The following is a 20,974-nucleotide window of genomic DNA, read 5'->3' as shown; positions in this document are numbered from 1 at the left end:
CAGTTTCACTTTACACCATGTTTGATCAATCTCCCCTATTGTGCTTGTTCTTAGAGGAAACACATGACCACAATCTATATTAATTTGTTAGATTAATAAATTAGTCAAAAACAACCACTTGGGTCTGTCTGTTTTTGTGTTTGCTATAAAATTAGAACACATCTTAAAACCTTAAAGGGTTTGTCCAGCATTTGGTGTTTTTAATATATTGCTGCTGGTGCAAATGAAACAAACATCCTGGGGAAGATTTATCAAACATGGTGTAAAGTGAAACTGGCTCAGTTGCCCCTAGCAACCAATCAGATTCCACCTTTCATTCCTCACAGACTCTTTGGAAAATGAAAGGTGGAATCTGATTGGTTGCTAGGGGCAACTGAGCCAGTTTCACTTTACACCATGTTTGATCAATCCCCCCCCTATGCTTACCTGTTCACGTTCCCCCTGTGTCATCAGTGTCCACCACTGACTTCAGAGCCTCCACTTCTGAGATTAACTCGTTGCAGGAGTGACAGCCAGCTCAGCCAATCACTGGCCTTGGGTCTGTCTCATCAAGCTGTCATTCCTGAAACAAGTGTGTTCTAAAAGTGGAGGCTCTGCATTCATCATGGGACACCAGCGACAACGGGGGAACGCAAACAGGGAAGCATCAGATGTTTATTGATTTGTATGCACCACCAGCAGACACCGGGGGAACGCGGACAGGTAAGCATAGGATATTTTATCAATAAACATCCTGTGCTTTATATGTTCATCTCCTCTTCTGATGTCAACGAAAACCAGGAGGGGGTTGAAAATATAGAAACTGTGCAAATCTTTCCGTTATCATTTTGCCCTGTCTCTTTCACTCCTGATTTTGGCTGCAAAAAGACTGACAGAAATACTATGTGTGAACATGGCCATATGGTATAGAAACAGAAACTGGAAAACCCTCTTAATTGATCTGTTGATTAGATTATCATCCAAAACCTAGATAGTTTATTACTGCAAATCTGGAATTTTTGCACTCCTGCTATAGAATTGTTGCTTCAATTTAAAGGGGAAGATGACAAAAAATGTTTTCAAATCAACTGGGGCCAGAAAGTGCCAGGTATTTGTAATTTACTTCTATTAAAAAATCTCAAGTTGTCCAGTACTTATCAGCCACTGTAAGTGCTGCAGGAAGTTGTATTCTTTCCAGTATGGAGAGCAGGAGAGGTTTTCTCTGGGGATTTGCTCCTGCTCTTTACAGTTCCGGTCATGGATAGAGGTGGCAGCAGAGAGCACTGTGTCTTGAAAAAATGCACCACTTCCTGCAGGGCATACAGCTGCTGATAACTACTGGAAGACTTGAGATTTAAGAAGTAAATTACAAATCTCTGGCACTTGCTGAGACCAGTTTATTTGAAAGTAATCTTTTGGAGTGAACTACCCCTTTATATTTTTCTTGAGACTTTTTCAACATGATCAGGTAATTTACAATGAAACCTGTACACCTATATAACTTTATGGGATGTTTTGTACATTATATTTCATCAGTTCATAATACATGTACTGTTTGTTTGTGGCAAGTGTTGTGAAAATATGTAGGAGTCTGTAAGCTACAGTGGTTTCTAACCACTATAGCACTTTTACACAAGGCGCCATCATAATAGAAAGATGTATGTAGTGCTGAATGTCAGCTCTGCGCATATATATATATATATATATATATATATATATATATATACACCAGCAGCACAAAACATGTATATTGCTGATCATACTGTCCTCATGTTCTGCATTTTCTCCTACAGTTAAAGTTAACTTGTAATATCTAAAGCCCTATGCAAGTCAACTGTCTACGATATGACATTATACAATAAAATGTATGTTTCATTTTTAATTTAAAGTGTCACTGTTTACATTTTTTTTCCAGCTAATAATTGGGTTTATTAGCTGAAAAATGCATTTTAAGGCTGGGTTCACACTACGTATATTTCAGTCAGTATTGCGGTCCTCATATTGCAAACAAAACCAGGAGTGGATTAAAAACACAGAAAGGCTCTGTTCACACAATGATGAAATTGAGTGGATGGCCGCCATATAATGGCAAATATTTGCTGTTATCTTAAAAGAACGGCTGTTATATTGAAATAATGGTCGTTATTTACTGTTATATGGCGGCCATCCACTCAATTTCAACATTGTATGAACAGAGCCTTTCTGTGTTTTTAATCCACTCCTGGTTTTGGTTGCAATATGAGGACCACAATACTAAATGAAATATACGTAGTGTGAACCCAGCCTTATCACGAAAAAGCAGTTTGAATCTCTCCCTCCTGTCTTAAAGATTCTCTTATGGAGAGGGGTGGAGGGAGATGAGGCACCAAAACAGGACAACAAAGGGTTAATTTACAGCTACATCACCGGGCTTTCTCCTCTAAAGTCAGCACTGACCTCTCTGACTTCTGAATATCGGCTTTCACACAGCTCACACTGTGTAATCCTTTGGTCTCTGCTGGCGACTAATCTCCCTCCTCCCCTCTCCATAGGTTACACAGGGCTCGACTGATGTAAAAAAGTCGAGATTTCCTGATAATGAGCAGTGAAAGAGGGGGGGTGTGCTGCGAAGAGTCTAATAAACCCAATTACAACGTTTCTTAAAATCTCCTGGACTATTGATTTCTGAAGAAAAAAAAACAAAAAACGACAGTGACACTTAAAATAAAATTATTTTTTAACTATAAAAGTGAGTAGTGCCCTCAGTGATAATATAAGCACAGTTTTTGTCTACTCCTTCATTGTACCTTATGACACCAGTGCAATAATGTTCTAAAGGACGTTTTTTGGACCAGTTAGTTTAGCTGTAGTTAGCAGCGCTGTTGCTTAACTGTCTCTCCATTTTCTTTCTTTCTTTCTTTCTTTCTTTCTTTCTCTCTCTCTCTCTCTCTCTCTCTCTCTCTCTCTCTCTCTCTCTCTCTCTCTCTCTCTTTCTCTCGTTCTCTCTTTCTCTCTCTCCACCCCCATCTTCCCCTTGCATACACTTGTCTGTCTTGATCCCTGAGTTCAAGATGGATCAAGGACAGTGTTGAGTTAATTTTTCAGACTGTGAGACCATTTAGCAGGGAGAAGGAAAATGTTATATAATAAATGAAGGAAGCATTTTTGTCTGATAAGATATGTTTCAAAGTTTCTAATATTTGCTTGTCCTTGTGTTTCAATCTTGTCCCATATTTGTGTCTTCCTTAAATGGCTAAATATCTTTGTAAATACATTACTGCTACTTATATTTTCAACAATATATGCCTGCAGATTTCAACACCGCATAGAGCTATGCACTATAAGAGCTTCGATAAGGTGTAGGATTGGTTAAAAAAAAATGTCAACTGGTTTAAGCAATAATCCGCATAATCTAAATGCTTCTTCAGGCTAGGAAATATGCTGTACCTAAGGAGTAATACAAGATGGTACAGGAGAAAAGGTGAACAGTTGCTGTCACTAGCATCCTGTTTCTTTTGTGTCGGTACTAATCATGTAAGATTATGGATCTGTTTTCAGTATATGTTTTAGTAATACAGTGTAATCTGCATTTATATTAAAAAGTTACTTTATGAATATTAAATACAGTTTGCACCTTTGATCAGACTTCCTTTCTGGTTCAACAAACATAGATTCTATGTTATAAAACATCTTTAAATTGACTCTGTACCCACAATCTGACCCCCCCCCCCCCCCCCCCCAAATCGCTTGTACCATCAGATAGCTGCTTTTAATCCAAGATCTGTCCTGGGGTCTGTCCGGCAGGTGATGCAGTTATTGTCCTAAAAAACAACTTTTAAACTTGCAGCCTGTGTTAAATTGGCATGGCCTAGAGGACCCATACCCTAGGATTGCGACGCCCCTCTGTCCCTCCTCCCCGCCTTCTTCATCATTTTTCCTATTCATCACCTGTGTGAATACTGCACATAAGCTGGATCAGTAAGGCACCTGTGCAGTGTTCTGACACGTGATGATTCGGAAAAATGGTGGAGGGCGGGGAGGAGGGACGGAGGGGTGTTGCAATGCTAGGGCATGGGTACTCTAGGCCACACCAATTTGACACAGGGCTGCAAGTTTAAAAGCTGTTTTTTAGCACAATAACTGCATCTTCTGCCGAGCAATCCCCAGGACAGATCTTGGATTAAAAGCGGCTATAAGAAGGTACAAGGGGTTTTGGGGTTCAGAATGTGGGTACAGAGTCACTTTAAATAATGTAATGTATAGGTACATTACATTATCCTTTATTAGAATATTACTTGGAAATCAGTTTTCCACCCACAAAAGATTGGGAACCTCCACATGACTTGGACAGTAGATAGATTTTTTTTTTTTAAAAAGGCACAATGTAATGCATGATTTCACCTGAGGGGGAGCTGCAGGGAAATTGCTTGTATGTTGCTGGTCCCTGTGCAGATTACAGGTGATCATTGATCCTCTTATAGCCGTTTTATAGGAAGAGGAGGAATTGTGACAAGGAGAACATAGTTCAGGTTCCTAAATTCAGAATTTTTTTTTTTTTCTTTTGCTAAAGACACCCATGATTTAATCCAGGTGCAAGACAAGGAAGAACAGACGACAATGTGCACTTCTTGTAAATGCAAAGACAAACAAAATGGTGTAGCTCCTATTATGTAATACAACAGCTAATAATAACCACATAACGTATTTTCGTAAAGAAAACCGGTTTGATTTCATTTTATTTTTGCATTTAAACAATCCTTTATGTAAAATATTCTCACTGTTTAGAAGCTTTTCTTTTTTATAGTTTTTGTATCAGACAAAAGACATAATTGTCAGTACATTTGATGCATTTTCTTTCATTATCTGTACATTTAACCCATGTCATGTATCCTATCTTAAAAGCAAGCTATCATTATTTATGATTTTTATAATTTTTTTTAAATTATTTAAGAGATGTAGGAATAGGTCAGTCACATAATTTTTATTGTACAATTGATTTAAAGGAAGTTTCTTTTTTACATTGCATGCATAGATTTCCTTGTTCAGACACAAAAAAACAACCCTCATTTTTAGTTAATAATCTGAATGTGTTGACTTCTATTTGTATGTATTCTTATTAGTTGTTTTTGCTAAATTATTCACCATAGAATGTAAAAAGTAAATTTTCATGGCCATTCAACAATGTATTCCCACCAGTCTGCTTGCTTATGTTTTCAGTGTAATGTATCTGAAATAAACATTTAAAGGCAGAAAAAAAGATTAACTTTTCAGTCCGATAATATAATAATTCATGATCATTGAAACCCTGTTGGTCAGATTTTCCCTGTATCGGGAGATTTGTTTACACCTACGTAACTGTGCATGGAAAAGGTTATTCCTGATATTACAGTAGTAATTTTAAATTGTTTTGAAGTTATTTTGTTAAATAACAAAATATTTTTGCATGATTTAAGATTATTATTATTATTATCATTAGAAATAATTTTAGGAAAAAATCTTATGTTCATCCACATGCACCTGTGCCATGTTAGGTGTTTATTATCGGTATAATAAAAATAGATATTTTTTTTGTTTTAGTTTGTACTTAATAGTTTCCATTTATTTATTTTTAAGATTTTAAATGCATGCTAAGAAACTAGACATTGTAAAGTACTTATAAGGTTGTATCTTTTAGATGGTAACACTAAAAGTGTTATGGGGTTCAACATTTATTCAATGTTTGACTCCCAGTGGTGTTTGAAAGGACATTGACATTTATATAAGAGGATTTGTTAGTACTCTAACTGGGCTTTTATTGTTTGAACAAGATATATATGTGTGTGTGTGTGTGTGTGTGTGTGTGTGTGTGTGCGTGCGTGTGTGTTTTTGTCCTTTTTTTTTTTTATATATATACTTTTTGCAGTATATTCCTCACACACACGGCTTCCCATTTTGCCATGCATGGGAACTGTACACTTTTTGTATGTGTGCTAAATTTGTCTGTGGCTTATCAATAGGCAAGAGAGGTGAGCAACAAACGTGTAGCAGGACGTTATAGAATAGACGTTTCATTCATGGACTTTGGCAGCTTAAAAACAAGTCTGAATAGATATACACAACACTACTGGCATTTTTTGGCATCCTTTTCCCCCCTGAAGTCAGTTGTAGATTTGTTTTAGAACTTTAAAAACAAATTTCTTGATATGTAAAATAATAAACATTCCGTTCTGTGGAGAGATTTCCCCCAAATTTCTGTCATTTGTTTCACTTTTATGTTTATTAGTACAATTACTGTAAATGTTTTGCATAGATTTTTGGTTAGCTTTTTGCTCTGTTTTCTCTGTATTGCCTACACAACCTATTGCACATTTATTTATTTTAAGAAAGATGAAGTGAATTCCTCAGTTTTTTGTTTTGTTTTGTTTTTCAATTAAGATTTCTGTGATTGTAGAGGAGTTAACCCAAAATTCTTTTCTAATGCTGCGTTTACACGGAACGATAATTCGCCCGATTGTATGATTAACGATTTCGACAGAACGATATATCGTACGGAAAATTCGTTTTGCGATCGCTTAAGCCTATCTCGCACATAGGTAAAATCGGTTAACGACTGTTTACACGGAACGATCTGCAAACTTTTTACAAACGACGATTTAAGAACATGTTCAAAGATCAAAATGAACGATTTATCACTCGTCGTTCGATCGTCCGCTGCGTTTACAAGTACGATTATCGTTCAAATTCGATCGTTATTGTGCAAATTCGCACGATAATCATTCTGTGTAAACGCAGCATTACACACTTCAATTCCAGTGGTTCTTGTATAATAATTTGTCCTAACAAATTTGTTGTATTGAAACCTTTAACCTTGGGTTTTCCTCAACATCATATTAATAATCTGGCTACTTAGAATATAGATATAGTAACATAGTTAAGAAGGTTGAGAAAAGAGGAGTCCAACAAGCTCAACCTATAGAAACCCTACTGTGTTGATCCAAAGGAAGGTGGATATGGACACACGTGTGCACAAAATTGTTGGTAGCCTTTCATTAAAGAAAGAAATTGAAATTTAAAAAAACTAAAAAAAATATGAATACATTTTAATCTAAAGTGTTTCTCCTAATTTGCAACACAGTTGTCTTCACACTTGATATCAGTCCGCCTATTTAGAGAGTGAAAAGTAGTCCCTGGGCTGTTTGGTATCATGGTGTGTACCACACTAAGCATGGACCAAAGGAAGCTAAGGAGACAGTTGTCTCTGGAGATTAGAAAGAACATTACAGACAGACATGTTAAAGGTAAAGGTTATAAGACCGTCTCCATACAGCTTGATGCTCCAGTTAGTACAGTTGCACATGTTATTTAGAAGTTTTAAGTTCTATGGGACTGTAGTGAGGAGGCAGATAATAAGAATGGTAACCAAAGAGCCCGGACTAACGTCCATAGAGATTAGTACTGAATTCCAAAGTCAAGATACAGTACATGGCTATGTTCACACAACGTCAAAAAAAAAGAGAAAAGGCGTCCGATTTTGATATTTTAAAAAAACTTCCATTTTGCCGCAATTTAATTGACTGCAATGGCAATGCATTGAAGTCAATGGGAAGAGGGGCGTCCAATGCACACAATGCAATGAATAACGGACGTTTTTACCACGGATGTCAAAATAATGAACATGATCATTATTTTCGGCCATCTTTTGCAAACAGCGGATGTTTTTTATTGTTCACACACAGTTTTTCTTTTTTCACCGTTCTTTCTCTGTTTTATACTATTAAATTCAATGGACTTTTCAATTAAGCCGCATCCAAAGGGCAATTAGTAACTAGAATAATGTACCAACAGCTGTCATTGCACTAAGGGGAGGCCAGACAGCTAAATGACGTCCGTTATTTTAGACTCAAAATGACGGACGTCATTTTAAACTGAGCTGAAAAAACGTTGTGTGAACATAGCCCATCGGTGTCAAATGGCATCATACTTGGCTGTTTTCACTGAAGTGGAAGATGAATGATTGCTTCATATAGTACATTATATAATATGCATATATTGTTTTATGTACCTATAAACATATATATTTACCTGTTCACGCTCCTCCTTTAATTAGGTTTGTTATAGTTCTTTATCTTGTGGTTATATACTGTAGACTCCATTTTCCCTTTAGGAGATTTTCTTTTTATGAGGCCATCTCAGAGACATGGCTTAACAGCTGGGTGGTGGGCTAAATTCCCACACAGTATTCTGGGCTGAAAGGGCCCAAAATACAAAGTTTAAAAATAACCTTTTAAATTTTTTATTTTTTTCTCTTATTCAAAACTTTGAGTGGATCCAGCAGGAAGGAGATATATAAGTCCATCCAGTTCTGCTTTGGCTCAAAAGTTGAATGAAAAACTATGATCGTAATATAACACTTTACTAGCATAAAGCAGAAAAACAATGTGGTCCTATGACCTGCCGAATCTTTGTGACACAAACTACAGTATGGCTATGTTCACACAACGTTTTTTCAGCTCTGTTTAAAATGACGTCTGTTATTTTAAATCTAAAATAACGGACGTCATTTAGCAGCCTTGCCTCCCCTTGCAATGACTGGTGTTTGTACATTATTCTACTTTGGGATTACTAATTGGCCTTTGGATGCGGCTTAATTGAAAAGTCCATTGAATTTAATAGTTAAAACGGAGAAAGAACGGTGACAAAAGAAAAACTGTGTGTGAACTACTAATAAAAAACGTCTGCTGTTTACAAAAGACGTCCGAAAATAATAATCATGTTCGTTATTTTGACGTCCGTTACTCAATACGTTGTGTGCATTGGACGTCAGTCTTCCCATTGACTTCAATGCATTGCCATTGCAGTCAATTAAATGGTGGCAAAAACAGCCATTGTTTTAAATATGAAAATCGTCCGCCTTTGTAATATTTTAGACGTTGTGTGAACATAGCCTATATCTGTAAGGTGAACAATTAATAATATCGTACAGAACGAGTTTTTCAGCCGACTTTCTTCCAGAGACAGCACCACTTTTCCTCCATTTGCTGGTGGATTCTCAGCTCTGTTCCATTGAAGTATGAATGGAGGTGAATTGTAATCTCACACACAACCTGAGGGCAAACCTGGTGCTGTTTTTGCTAGAAAGTAGCTGTGTTTTCTCTAATCATGGAGAATCCCTTTAAGTTTATTGCTGGAAATGTAAAAAAAAAAATCTTCACAGATATATGGAAAACACAGCTCTATTCTAGAATTTGTCTGACCTATGGTAAAAGTATGTTCATACGGCATACATTTGGGCGGTGTACTAAGTGACTACAAGAGAATCCTATGGAAAAAGTATGCTATACAGTATAGAGTTTCTTCTAAGGACCAATGACTAGAGATGAGCGAACCTGGAGCATGCTCGAGTCCATCTGAACCCGAACTTTCGGCATTTGATTAGCGGTGGCTGCCGAACTTGGATAAAGCCCTAAGGCTATGTGGAAATCATGGATATAGTCAATGGCTGTATCCATGTTTTCCAGACAACCTTAGAGCTTTATCCAACTTCAGCAGCCCCCGCTAATCAAAGGCCGAACGTTTGGGTTCGGATGGACTCGAACCCGAACCCGGTTCACTCATCTCTACGACCGTGTGAAGAGAGGCCTAAGTATTTGTGACTTTTCTATATACCAGTCCAGTATTAAATGTCTCAATATAGAGTAATGGCTTAGTCCTCTCTCATCTTTAGTTTCTCCTCCAAACACGACCCCTAAAACAGTGCGTTGCTGAGAATATTACTGAAGCATACAATTGTGTAATGAAGCATAATAAGTGAAGGAAGGAGCCTTCTAAGGAACCATGTGTCGGTATGTAAATGTACGCTCCGCGTCTGTCAGCTGCAGGTGTTGTTTTGCTGAATGGCAAACAAACTAGAGTTGTCAGAATTTGACATTCATTGTTTTGTAGATTACTGCATTATTAATGCGGAAGGGAGTGGATATGTGATATTAAGAACTAAGGTCATTGAATGATATAAGGTAACATGGAGCAATGTGTAAAAAAAAATTGGGGTTCAGAGAAATGCCTTGTGACTTCAGGCGTCATCCACAGGGTAAATGTTTGATCAAGGCGATCGGTCCTGATCACTAGTATAGGATTGCATTGTCCCCCAGTCATCTTTCCTCTATGGCCACAGTGAGGAGGGCTTGGAATTGTACAAACACATTTCATCATTCAAGCTGAAGTATAGTGCTACAGGACTCCTATCCCAGATGTAGGAGTCCTATTCATCAAAGCACCTTTAGGCTATGTTCCCACTATGGAAACAATGGAGGAGATTTATCAAACATGGTGTAAAGTAAAACTGGCCCAGTTGCCCCTAGCAACCAATCAGATTCCACCTTTCATTTTCCAAAGAGTCTGTGAGGAATGAAAGGTGGAATCTGATTGGTTGCTAGGGACAACTGAGACAGTTTCACTTTACACCATGTTTGATAAATCTCCCCCATAGGGTGGGAAAGGTGTCCGTCTTGTTATAATCACGGCCGCAAATAAAAATCGTAATCGTTATTAGAGGCGATGATTATAATAAGATGGCTGCCTTTCCCTGCTATGTTGTCAAAGTGGGAACATAGCCTTAAAAGAGGGAGGTTCAGTGGGCCACAAATGTCAGAAAAGACTGAACGATGTAATGTACTGTTGTTCTATTTAGAGGTGAGCGTGACTCAAAGCATGCTCGGCATTTAGATACCGGTGGCAGAAGTTGGATGCAGCCCTAGCGAGTCTGGGAAAACATGGATACAGCCATAGCCTGTATCCAAACAACCTATCCCTGAGCATATAGTAAAAACAAAAACCCGCTCACAGTATTCCTTAAAATCTGAGCTATTTTGGGCAACCCCAAGATATCCTGTAACTCTTCTTGATCTATCTCCCCAATTGTATTTAAATAAATATAAAATAATAGGAGTTAGGGTGCGTTCACACGTACAAGATCTGCTGCTGATCCTGTACGTGGGAACGCACCCTTAATCCAGTCTTTATTTTTGTTTTTTTTATAGAATTTAAAAAAAAAACATACAATTTTCTAGTATACATGTTTTTTTGCTCACATATGTATGTACTAGTACTAGTCTGTGCCTAAAAATTAAAAATGATATGCTCCTGGCTGGTTCCTGGTGTCATAAAGCAAACCACTCCGCTCCACACACGACCCTTGTGCATGGCTTAGGCCGGGTTCACTTTAAGTTTTTGCATCCGTTTTTGCAAAAAAAAAAAAAAAGGATGGAAAAACAGATGCATTTGTGTACATCAGTTTTTCCATGGACTTTATAAAACTGTTATAGAAAAAAAACTGATCAAATTGCATCCTTTTTTATTTAACGTACACAAAAATGTGGTTGGCTGTTTTTGTGTACGTTAAAAAAGATTTTGATCAGTGTTTTTTGTTTTTATTTTTACTATTGAAGTCAGTGGAAAAATAGAGCAAAACAGATGCACACAAATGCCAAACAAATGGATTGCAAAAACATAGTGTGAACCCAGCCTTATTTTGCTGTTCCATATAAAGGCATATGCATCAGAATAAAGCCCCCCCACCCCACCTTAGTGGCTGCTTTAGAACTCGTATTGGTGGTCAGTAGTGTCATTAAACCCAACAGCATTGACTGACTATATGCAGTTTTACAAATGTAGAAAAGATGATGTAATTGCTGCAACAACTGGCACCAGTTGTGAGTGTGGATGGAAGTAATAAAGCTGGGACATTGGTAACAATTCAAAAACTGCTAAGAAAGGTAAAAAATAAAAAATTGAAGCCCTGTTTGTGGCCAAACAAAAGAAGCCAGAATCAGTCCTGTACCCTAATAACATAAAGCCAATTAACCAGAATAGGCTGAATACTTGTCATGTGTCATACGAGCCTTATAAATGACCGTAACGTTTATGACCTTATTAAAAAATAAACGTCGTTTTTTTTTGTAATTAGTAATTATTGGAGATGAGGTTCCCTGACACTTCTAACTTCACATGCAAAACAAGAAACCACAGTGTGAAAATAATCTCTGACGACTATTTGGTAATATTGGACCTAATTGGAGAAACTCAAAACGCTTATCTTTACACAGCCACCTACGCACAGTAATTTTAAGAATTTTTCTAAGTGTTGGATTTGTGTGTTAACATACTGGATTCCATGGCAACTGTTACCTGCTCTGTAGACAGCAATAGACTCCGCCGTATAGACTCTCGCCTCGAATAAAGACTCTGGCTACTAGAGTGTGCTATGAATACTGTACGGGGGAAAGGTTCTAAAGGAAACTGTGTTGTCTTATTAGAAGATATTAAGTCATAAAAAATATTCATTTTCTATAAATGTAAGAGGGTTACATTGACAAATGGCAAGTATTCTGTGAGCAATAAAAAGAAAGCCACAGCCATTTACCTTTTTTTGTATTGGATTGGATCGAAAATATTTTGACAGATTTTCTGGACTTATGGGCAGCATGGTGGCTTGGGCTAGGGTCACACTACGTATTTGCAATCTGTTTTTTTCATCCGTTTTTACAAAAATAAATACATTTGTGTGTATCCGTTTTGATCCGTTTTTTCCATTGACTTCTGTTATAAAAAAAAAAAGAGGATCAAAACACATCCGTTTTTTTAATGTACGCAAAAAAGTAGACTGACCAATTTTTGTGTAGGTTAAAAAAAAAAGGAAAAAAGATTCTTTTCGATTCCTTTTTTTTATAATTAGGGATGGTCCGAACCGAGTTCGGTTCAGGTTCGTACGAACCCGAACTCTCGGTAATGATTCCCTCCGTGCAGCGGGCGGATCCAGCGGGAGGACCGCCTGGAAAACTGGGATACAGCCATAGCCATAGGCTGTATCCCAGTTTTCCAGGCGGTTCTCCCGCTGTATCCACTCGCTCCACGGAGCGGGCAGACAGCGGGAATCTGATGCCGAGCGTTCGGGTTCATACGAACCCGAACCTCGGAGGGTTCGGACCATCCCTATTTATAATGGATCATTGGACATGCGGACGTTTTCCCGATCCATGGCTGATTGGTGACTCTTTTACACAGACCATTCTTTGACCAAATAAGTGTTTCTGGCAATTCTCCTTGCCGATAATCGGCCTGTGTAAAGGGGCCTTAAAGGGCCAATTATTCAAAACACCTGGGCAGGCCTGCTTAGCTATTTAGCTGCAAAGGCGGGACACCATTAAAGCTGCTGAATGGCTAAAGGGCCTGCCTTGTCACGTCCCAAGTCCCATCTCAAGACCAGAAAGTGGCTGGGCACTGGAGTGGCAGTATGTTGGTGTCAATGCTAGAGCCAGGAAGGTAAGTGGATGTTATTTTTTTCACCCACCTCCTCCCTGTGTGTTTTGAAAAAGGTGAAGTCCAGCTGGATTGGCTGCAGGACTCCTCCCCCCAAGTTGTGATAAATGCCTGTCCCGGCTGATGGACTGTAGCAGCATCCTGCACTAGTCACTGACTGGCTGAGCAGCCAGTCTGTCAGCCGAGTTTTGACGTGTACACCCCGGAGCCCGGTGGGGGGCCCTCGGCCAATCCCACCGCTCAATGTGGACACAGAGGGAAGTTAGTTACTTGAAAGCAATTTCCCCCCTACAGTCTGCCAGCTTTTAGAAAACACCAGACTTCACCTTTTAGTTTGAACCATTTATTACCATATGGTGTGTGTTACAGATAGTGTTATGTTCATTGTAGGACACCACACAAAAATTGGTTGTGTGATTGAACCCTTTTTTTTTCCAAATCTTCATACCATCAACCTCTACAGCCAAACGAGTGAAAGATTTTGACCCATGGAATTTATATAACATTTGCTTCTACCCGAGACGCGTCATTTACCATAAATTAATGTTGCAAGAAATGTGTTTGAATGCTCTGGAAATTGGTTACGAAATGCGATCTATATTGCATACTATATTGCTTTTAGTACATCTTATATTTACATGCGTACCTAATTTTACATATTTTTGTGTAAAAGAAAAGTTAATATTTCGATTCGAATCAAACAAAGGCTCTGTTCACATATTCCTTTTGCCACAACTAAATATTTTTAGACATATATCTTTATAGACCACACATGCACCTGTGTAAGAAAGCTACCTCTACAGTGGGAGTCCAGAACAATTTATTATGAAAAATAAACACTTTTTTTTTTTTTGCTGTTTAGCCTTTTAAAAAGAATTAAAAACATATTTTTTTCCACTTAGGTCATACTAGCTGTTAAAATTACATCTGGATGAGACGGATTTCTCCCGGAAACATTAAAGATAACGCTCGACAAGCACTACTCATATAGTGTACTATTAAATGACTGCTTTTGGACCAGCTTCAGGTAAGGATAATACCACTGACAGACAGCAGAGTTTTTTTTTTTTGTTTTTTTTTACACAATGGGAAATGGTAGCAGCATATAACTGTTCAAATGTACACCATAGCTGATGTAAAAAACAAATGTACAATCCAGTTCTTTGTGATAATGGTGGGGGTTTGAACACCCAGAACCAAGCAATTAAAACTTTTGACATGTGTCTATGATTTGTCAAAAGCTTTGTTAAAGGGAAAGTAACAGCAGATTAGAAGAGTCTAACCTGGTATTATCTTTCATGGGTCAGGGGACAGGTAGGAATAATATAGTTTTATTACCTTAATCTCCTTAATCTCTTATTTTCCTGAAAATTTTCTTTATGTTAAAGGAGAAGTCCGGTGAAAATTTTTATTAAAGTAATGTATTACCCCCCAAAAGTCATACAAATCCCCAATGTACACTTATTATGGCAAATGCACATAAAGTGCCTTTTTCTCTGCACTTACTACTGCATCAAAGCTTCACTTCCTGGATAAAATGGTGATGTCACGAACCGACTCCCAGAGCTGTGCGGGCTGTGGCTGCTGGAGAGGATGATAGCAGAGGGATGCTCAGTGTCCCTCCAGTGCCCTGTGTCCTTCAGTGTTCCCCTGCCATCATCCTCTCCAGCAGCCACAGCCCGCATAGCTCTGGGAGTCGGGTCGTGACATCATCATTTTATTCAGGAAGTGACATCACCATTTTATCCAGGAAGTGAAGCCTTGATGCAGTAGTAAGTGCAGGGAAAAAAGCACTTTATAAGCATTTCCCGTAATAAGTGTATATTGGTGATTTGTATAACTTTTAGGGGGCAGTACAATACTTTAATAAAGATTTTTGCCGGACTTCTCCTTCAATATGTTATTTAGGTGGTTTGGTGCACTGGAGGTGGTACAACAGCCTTTGCTGCACCGATCTACCCACCCACTCCCTCCCTCTTCATGAATATTCAGGGAGTGTTCTGCAGTGACACAACTCCAGCTCTTTTCTGCAGAGCGTTGGATGAATAAGCATAAGGAGGAGCGGGTAAGTGGATAGATGTAGTATCACCCCAGTGCACCAAATGACTTTATTAGCACAACTATTATTCCTTAGCATCACCTGCTCTATGGGAAAAAAAACAGCAGGTTAGATACGTCTTAGAACATTAGGATCTGTTTTTTATAGCCATTGCTTCCTCCAACATCTGTCAGGGGAGAGCCAAGACATTTGACTGATCTCATATATATGTGTACATTAAGACAACCTTGGGCTATGTTCCCACTACGTATAAACAATGGCTGTTAGTTGGTACTTAAAACAATGCCTGTTTTTAAAATGAAAAGTTGCATTAAAGTCTATGGACAACGGTATGAAATTTATGACGTTAACATTATTTCAATGTTTGCAGCCAAATCCATGGTGTGAAACGTCGTCTGTTGCCTGCATTGACTTCAGTGCAAATCATTGCATTGTGCAAAGAACACCATTGTTTTAATTGAAGACAATGGACGTTCTTTTTATAAAAACTATGGTGTGTGAATATAGCCTTAATGTGTATGGCCAGCCTTACAGTTAGTATTTTGTGTACAGCGCACACAGGCTGACATGATTTTATAGTTTGGGTATCCCAGGTCTGTTTTTTCCCAGGTCTGTTTTTGGCCACATTTAAAAAAAAAAATTTGTTTCGTGTTCCACCTACATAAAAAGAGATCTTTTTAGCTCAAGTGAAAGTGTTGCCTTCAGTGTTACTGCATCACGTTGATTTCCTAACTTTAAACTATGCCTAAGGAATATACAGGGTTAAATAAAAGCACACACATTTCTTTTTTTTTTATTTAATTGTAGTTCAGATAATATGTTTATTCTATGAAGAAACGGCATATCGGTAGAGCACATACAGGCATGGCAGATTATCTGTCTGGTAAGTTACAGTTTATGTGAATTAGGAAGGTTTACATAAAACTAAATGACCTGCTGCAGATTGATGGGTTTCAAAGGGAATGTGTCATCAGAAAATGAACTCTTGTTTAAATCAAGTTTTTATTCTAAACATAGTTTTTAGGAATTTTTGGTGACGCCTTTTCTAATTTTTCCATTTTACTAAATCCTGTAGTTTCCATTCTGGCCACTAGGTTTAAAATTAAGCTGAGGCTTCCTGTTCTGTACAGATCATTTCCCAGCAGTATCTGTCTTATCAACATAGACAGGAATATAGTAAAAGGGGACATCGGTATACAGATAATACACGTACACACAATAGCTCCCAACTTGGCATCCTCCTCCATGTAGAATGACCTCTATAAAAGTCACTTAGCATGTCCAGAAGCCTTTCTAATTCGATTGAATGTGTCAGCTTCTGTCCATTGTTGCCTACGGCTGTTAAAGTTACTCTGGAAAGATGGCATCCCCCATATAAATGTAAACACATTAAAGGGGTTGGCCACTTTATAGTAAAGTACTTCAGTGTACAGTCTTAGTAAGTGTACTCTCTGTACAGTATATACTGACAGCAGTCTCGAAACACAGGACTAGCCAGATATCCCTCCGGGAAGGACCCAGCCAAGGGGTGGCTCCTGTAGGGAAACCACCAAAACCACTATATTAAGTGGCCCTATAAGTCAATTTAATGACAAGGGAAAAACCAAGGCCAGGTATCCATCCACATACAGCTATTTTGGGGTGTTGCCCCTCATCAGTGTGGAGCAGGATTCTGGCTAGGTGGGAGCAATGCCTAGTAGAGCCATAAGAGAAACAGATCGGTGATCTCAAGGAGACCAGCCAAAGATAACACTGCTGGCTGCTAGTGAAAGCTCTCAATGCAGTGAAATCCTAGGTGCATTGCCCCTTGGGTAACATGACTATGCGAAAGAAGAGCCTGTGGAGCCTCATTGAAGAGTCTCGAAACTCAGGACTAGCCAGATATCCCTCCTGGAAGGACCCAGCCAAGAGGTGGCTCCTGTAGGGAAACCACCAAAACCACCATATTAAGTGGCCTTATAAGTCAATTTAATGACAAGGGAAAAACCAAGGCCAGGTATCCATCCACATACAGCTGTTTCGGGGTGTTGCCCCTCATCAGTGTGGAGCAGGATTCTGGCTAGGTGGGAGCAATGCCTAGTAGAGCCATAAGAGAAACTCTTCTCTTATAACTCTATGAGGTACACAGGGAGCTGCTGTCAGTATATACAGTGAGTACACTTACTAATACTGTACACTGAACTATTTTACTATAAAGTGGCCAACACCTTTAAATTAAAAGGATATATTTAATAAGAAAATTAAAACAGAATAAAAGAAAAGAACTTCCAGTACCTGGCCCTGATCGGTAAAAAAAAAAAATCTAGACCATACAATCTCTTTAAAGTCTAGGATTCCCCCTGTGCTGCTCGTGGCTCAGTGGTTAGTGACTCAAGATATCGAACTTACTGCTGTGACTCAGGCTACAACAATGTACTGTATGCTGTGGCATGAAACTCATACTGCATTCTTTTCCCTACCATTGCCTCCCATTAAATGCTCCCAGGCACAGGAGGAAAGCGGCTTTCCTCGTTGGGGCTGTGTGGTTTGTTTTATTTGTAGCTGCTTTTATTAGGATCAGTTTCAGTAGGGCATAAAAGAAAAGCTGTCTGCTGCAGTTAAATGATAGAGGTGTACTACGCTCTGTAAACGTCTTTGCTAGTTCAGGATTTCACATTGTTTGACTGGCTTGCACATCTGGTACTGTTTTTGAAGAGCACCAGTTACGTGACATAGAAGGAGCGAGTGTCGCCTCACCTTCAAGTGCTCTAGGAGAAGTAAGTTTAAAGAAGCATTCGTTTTTTTTTTTTTTCTTCTCCTCTTCTTCTTCTTCCCCCTGCTACAGACGGCCACGTATACTTACCAATGTTGATCGGTGTCCCGCGGCACAGCTCCATTCTAGTCCCATGACGCTGCACGGATCCCACTGGTGGTGACGTCACAGATCTTCTGACCCCTCTTCTTTCTATAAGTCTATTGAAGACCAGAAGTCAGGGTCTCCTATGCATCTCATAGACATGCATTGGAGACTCTGACTTCCGGTCACCTGAGCTGCAGGGTTAAAGGGGTTATCCAGCGCTACAAAAACATGGCCCCTTTTCCCTCACTCTTGGCTCCAGGTTAGGTGTGGTTTGCAGTTAAGCTCCATTTACTTTAATGGAACTGAGTTTCAAACCACACCCAATCTGGAGACAAGAGTGGGGGAAAAGGGGCCATGTTTTTGTAGCACTGGATAACTCCCTTAAAGCTGAAGAGGTCACATGGGTGCCAGCGAAATCCATGCGGTGCCGTAGGACCGGAACCAAGCCACGCCTTGGAAAACCGATCAGTATTGGTAAGTATATGTGGCAGATGGCCGCAGGGGAAAGAATTAAAAAAAATATGTAAAAGAAAAAACGGAATGCTTCTTTAAGAGGAACAAATGAAGAAAAAGTGATGTCTTGTAAACGGATCTGCTAATGTAACATTTCTAAACATCCCTTTCACTGATCATTACGTCAACAGCTTGTCTTGTCGTGCCCTTTATTGCTCATTATTCTTATGTGCAAAGTATGAAACGTGGAGTGATCATGCATGATTGCTTCCTTCTTGCTATCTTTGTCTATTGACTCTCAGGAAGCTGACAGCATAAGGATGGAGGCATTCTGAAAACAATAATCCAGTAATTTTGTATATTGAAAGTAAGTGGACCAGCGGTGCTGCTTCATGAAATATTCTTCCACAAATTTAGAAAAAAAAAATGATATACTGCCACTCAGCAAAAATTATGAATACTAAAATGTTAAATGGATACTCCAGCGGAAAAAAATTTTTATTTTTTTTTTCTTTCTTCCAATCAACTGGTACCAAAAAGTTATGGATTTGTAAATTGCTGCTTTTTAAAAATCTCATGTCTTACAAGGGAACCAATCAGCCCAATTGGGCTGATATGGTTTCCTGAACGGCTGTATACAGCTCCTCCTGCTGCAGCTGCGGACGATACGTGCAGGAGCAGTTTAATTCCCCGGGCGTGTGACAGGCAGTGGCGGGGAGGTACTCATCTGGGCGGCTTTCCGCCCATATCTAGTCACCACTCTCTGCCTGTCAGTGCACTACTGACATTACTGGCCTCTGCCTGTATGTCTGCCTGAGATTACTGGCCTCTGCCTGAGAGTGGTGACTAGATACGGGTGCGGAGCCACCCAGATGATTACCTCCCCGCCACTGCCTGTCACACGCCCGGGGGATTAAACTGCTTTTTTTTCTGTTACGTAAGTTTGTCAGCAGCCCGCCCCGTTATCCCCCCCCCCCGCCCGCCGGAGCATATACATCACCTGGTCCCCGCTCTGGCTTGCTTCGGGGGTCCCGGCGTCAGGGCGGGCTGCTGACAAACTCGCAGCGGGATGTCCATGCTGCTGCGAGTTTGTCTGCCCATAGACTACAGGGCAGGGATCCGCAGCGAGTCTCGCTGCGAATTCGCAGCAAGAAATCCGCTGCGGATAAGCCCCCGGCTTGTAATGTGTGTTTTTTTGTGAATTAAAGCTTAGCGCCGCACTACCCATTTAACAAATCATTGGCCACTTTGGTTAGAGCAACTTCCATGGAATGGTAGGGACAGAAGCCAGATTGTAGGTGGATTGTAAGTGAGTTTAATGAAAAGTGGGAGGACCGTTCAATCCAATAATGTGTCATCAGAGCTGACTGCAAAAGTTACATACGACTTGGTGTAGCAAAATATTTAACAGAACATTATGGGTAGATTGTAAGCCCTCGCAGGCATGGTCCTCTCCCTCTATGTACCAGTCTGTCATTTACTTTATTGATGCAGTTTTTTTTTTCTTGATTTTAATGTTACGTTGTTTGTGAAAGTGACTCTGTACCCACAATATGACCCCCCCAAATCGCTTGTACCTTCAGATAGCTGCTTTTATTTCAAGATCTGTCCTGGAGTCCGTTTGGCAGGTGATGCAGTTATTGTCCTAAAAAAACTACTTTTAAACTTGCATCCCTCTGTCAAATTGGCGTGGCCTAGAGTGTCTGTGCCCAAGCTTGCACCACCCCTCCGTCCCTCCTCTCCATCCTCTTCACCATTAGGAATGCCCATGGGCAGTTTTTTTTCTATTCATCACTCGTCTGAAAACTGCACAGGTGCCTTAACGATCCAGCACATATGCAGTGTTCAGACAGGTGATAAACAGGAGAAAATTTGCCTGGGGCATTCCTAATGATGAGGAGGGTGGAGGGATGGAGGGCTGGTGCCAGCCTAATGCACAGACACTCTAGGCCACGCCAATTTGACACAGGGCTGAAAGTTTAAAAGTTGTTTTTTAGTACAATAACTGTGTCTCCTGCCGAACGGACCCCAGGACAGATCTTGGATTAAAAGCAGCTATCTGAAGGTACAAGTGGTTAGGGGGCGGTCAGATTGTGGGTAAAGAGTCGCTTTAACCTGGAATCAAGGGTGCTGTAAAAATAAATTGTTTTAAAAATGACGTATATGGGTACGTATCCTATGTACAAGCAGGTAGATAAATAGTGAAAAAAGATGACTTTCATCATTATTTATCTACATAACCATCCCCAGCTTTACATTCACTACGCCTTGTATTGGAAAAAAAAAAAAAAAAAAAAACTTCTCCACACAAACAGATGTATGTAGCGTCATGCCTGTGTACATGCATCTGTCTACTCCACCAGATACTATAT

At 39.5% G+C, this 20,974-nt stretch overlaps 1 protein-coding gene across 1 annotated transcript in view; it reads left to right on the top strand.

Moving 5' to 3' along the window:
- Positions 1-20,974, top strand: part of BACH2 (BTB domain and CNC homolog 2) — a 210,135-nt gene that overhangs the window by 26,235 nt on the left and 162,926 nt on the right. The window contains exon 2 of the mRNA XM_069974743.1: positions 14,154-14,278. The gene's annotated coding sequence lies outside the window, so the exon portion shown is untranslated. The remainder of the gene's footprint in view (positions 1-14,153; positions 14,279-20,974) is intronic.

The sequence above is a fragment of the Dendropsophus ebraccatus genome, chromosome 6 (genome assembly GCF_027789765.1).
Source record: "Dendropsophus ebraccatus isolate aDenEbr1 chromosome 6, aDenEbr1.pat, whole genome shotgun sequence".
NCBI classification, from domain to species: domain Eukaryota; kingdom Metazoa; phylum Chordata; class Amphibia; order Anura; family Hylidae; genus Dendropsophus; species Dendropsophus ebraccatus.
This window is presented reverse-complemented; position numbering and strand designations above follow the sequence as displayed.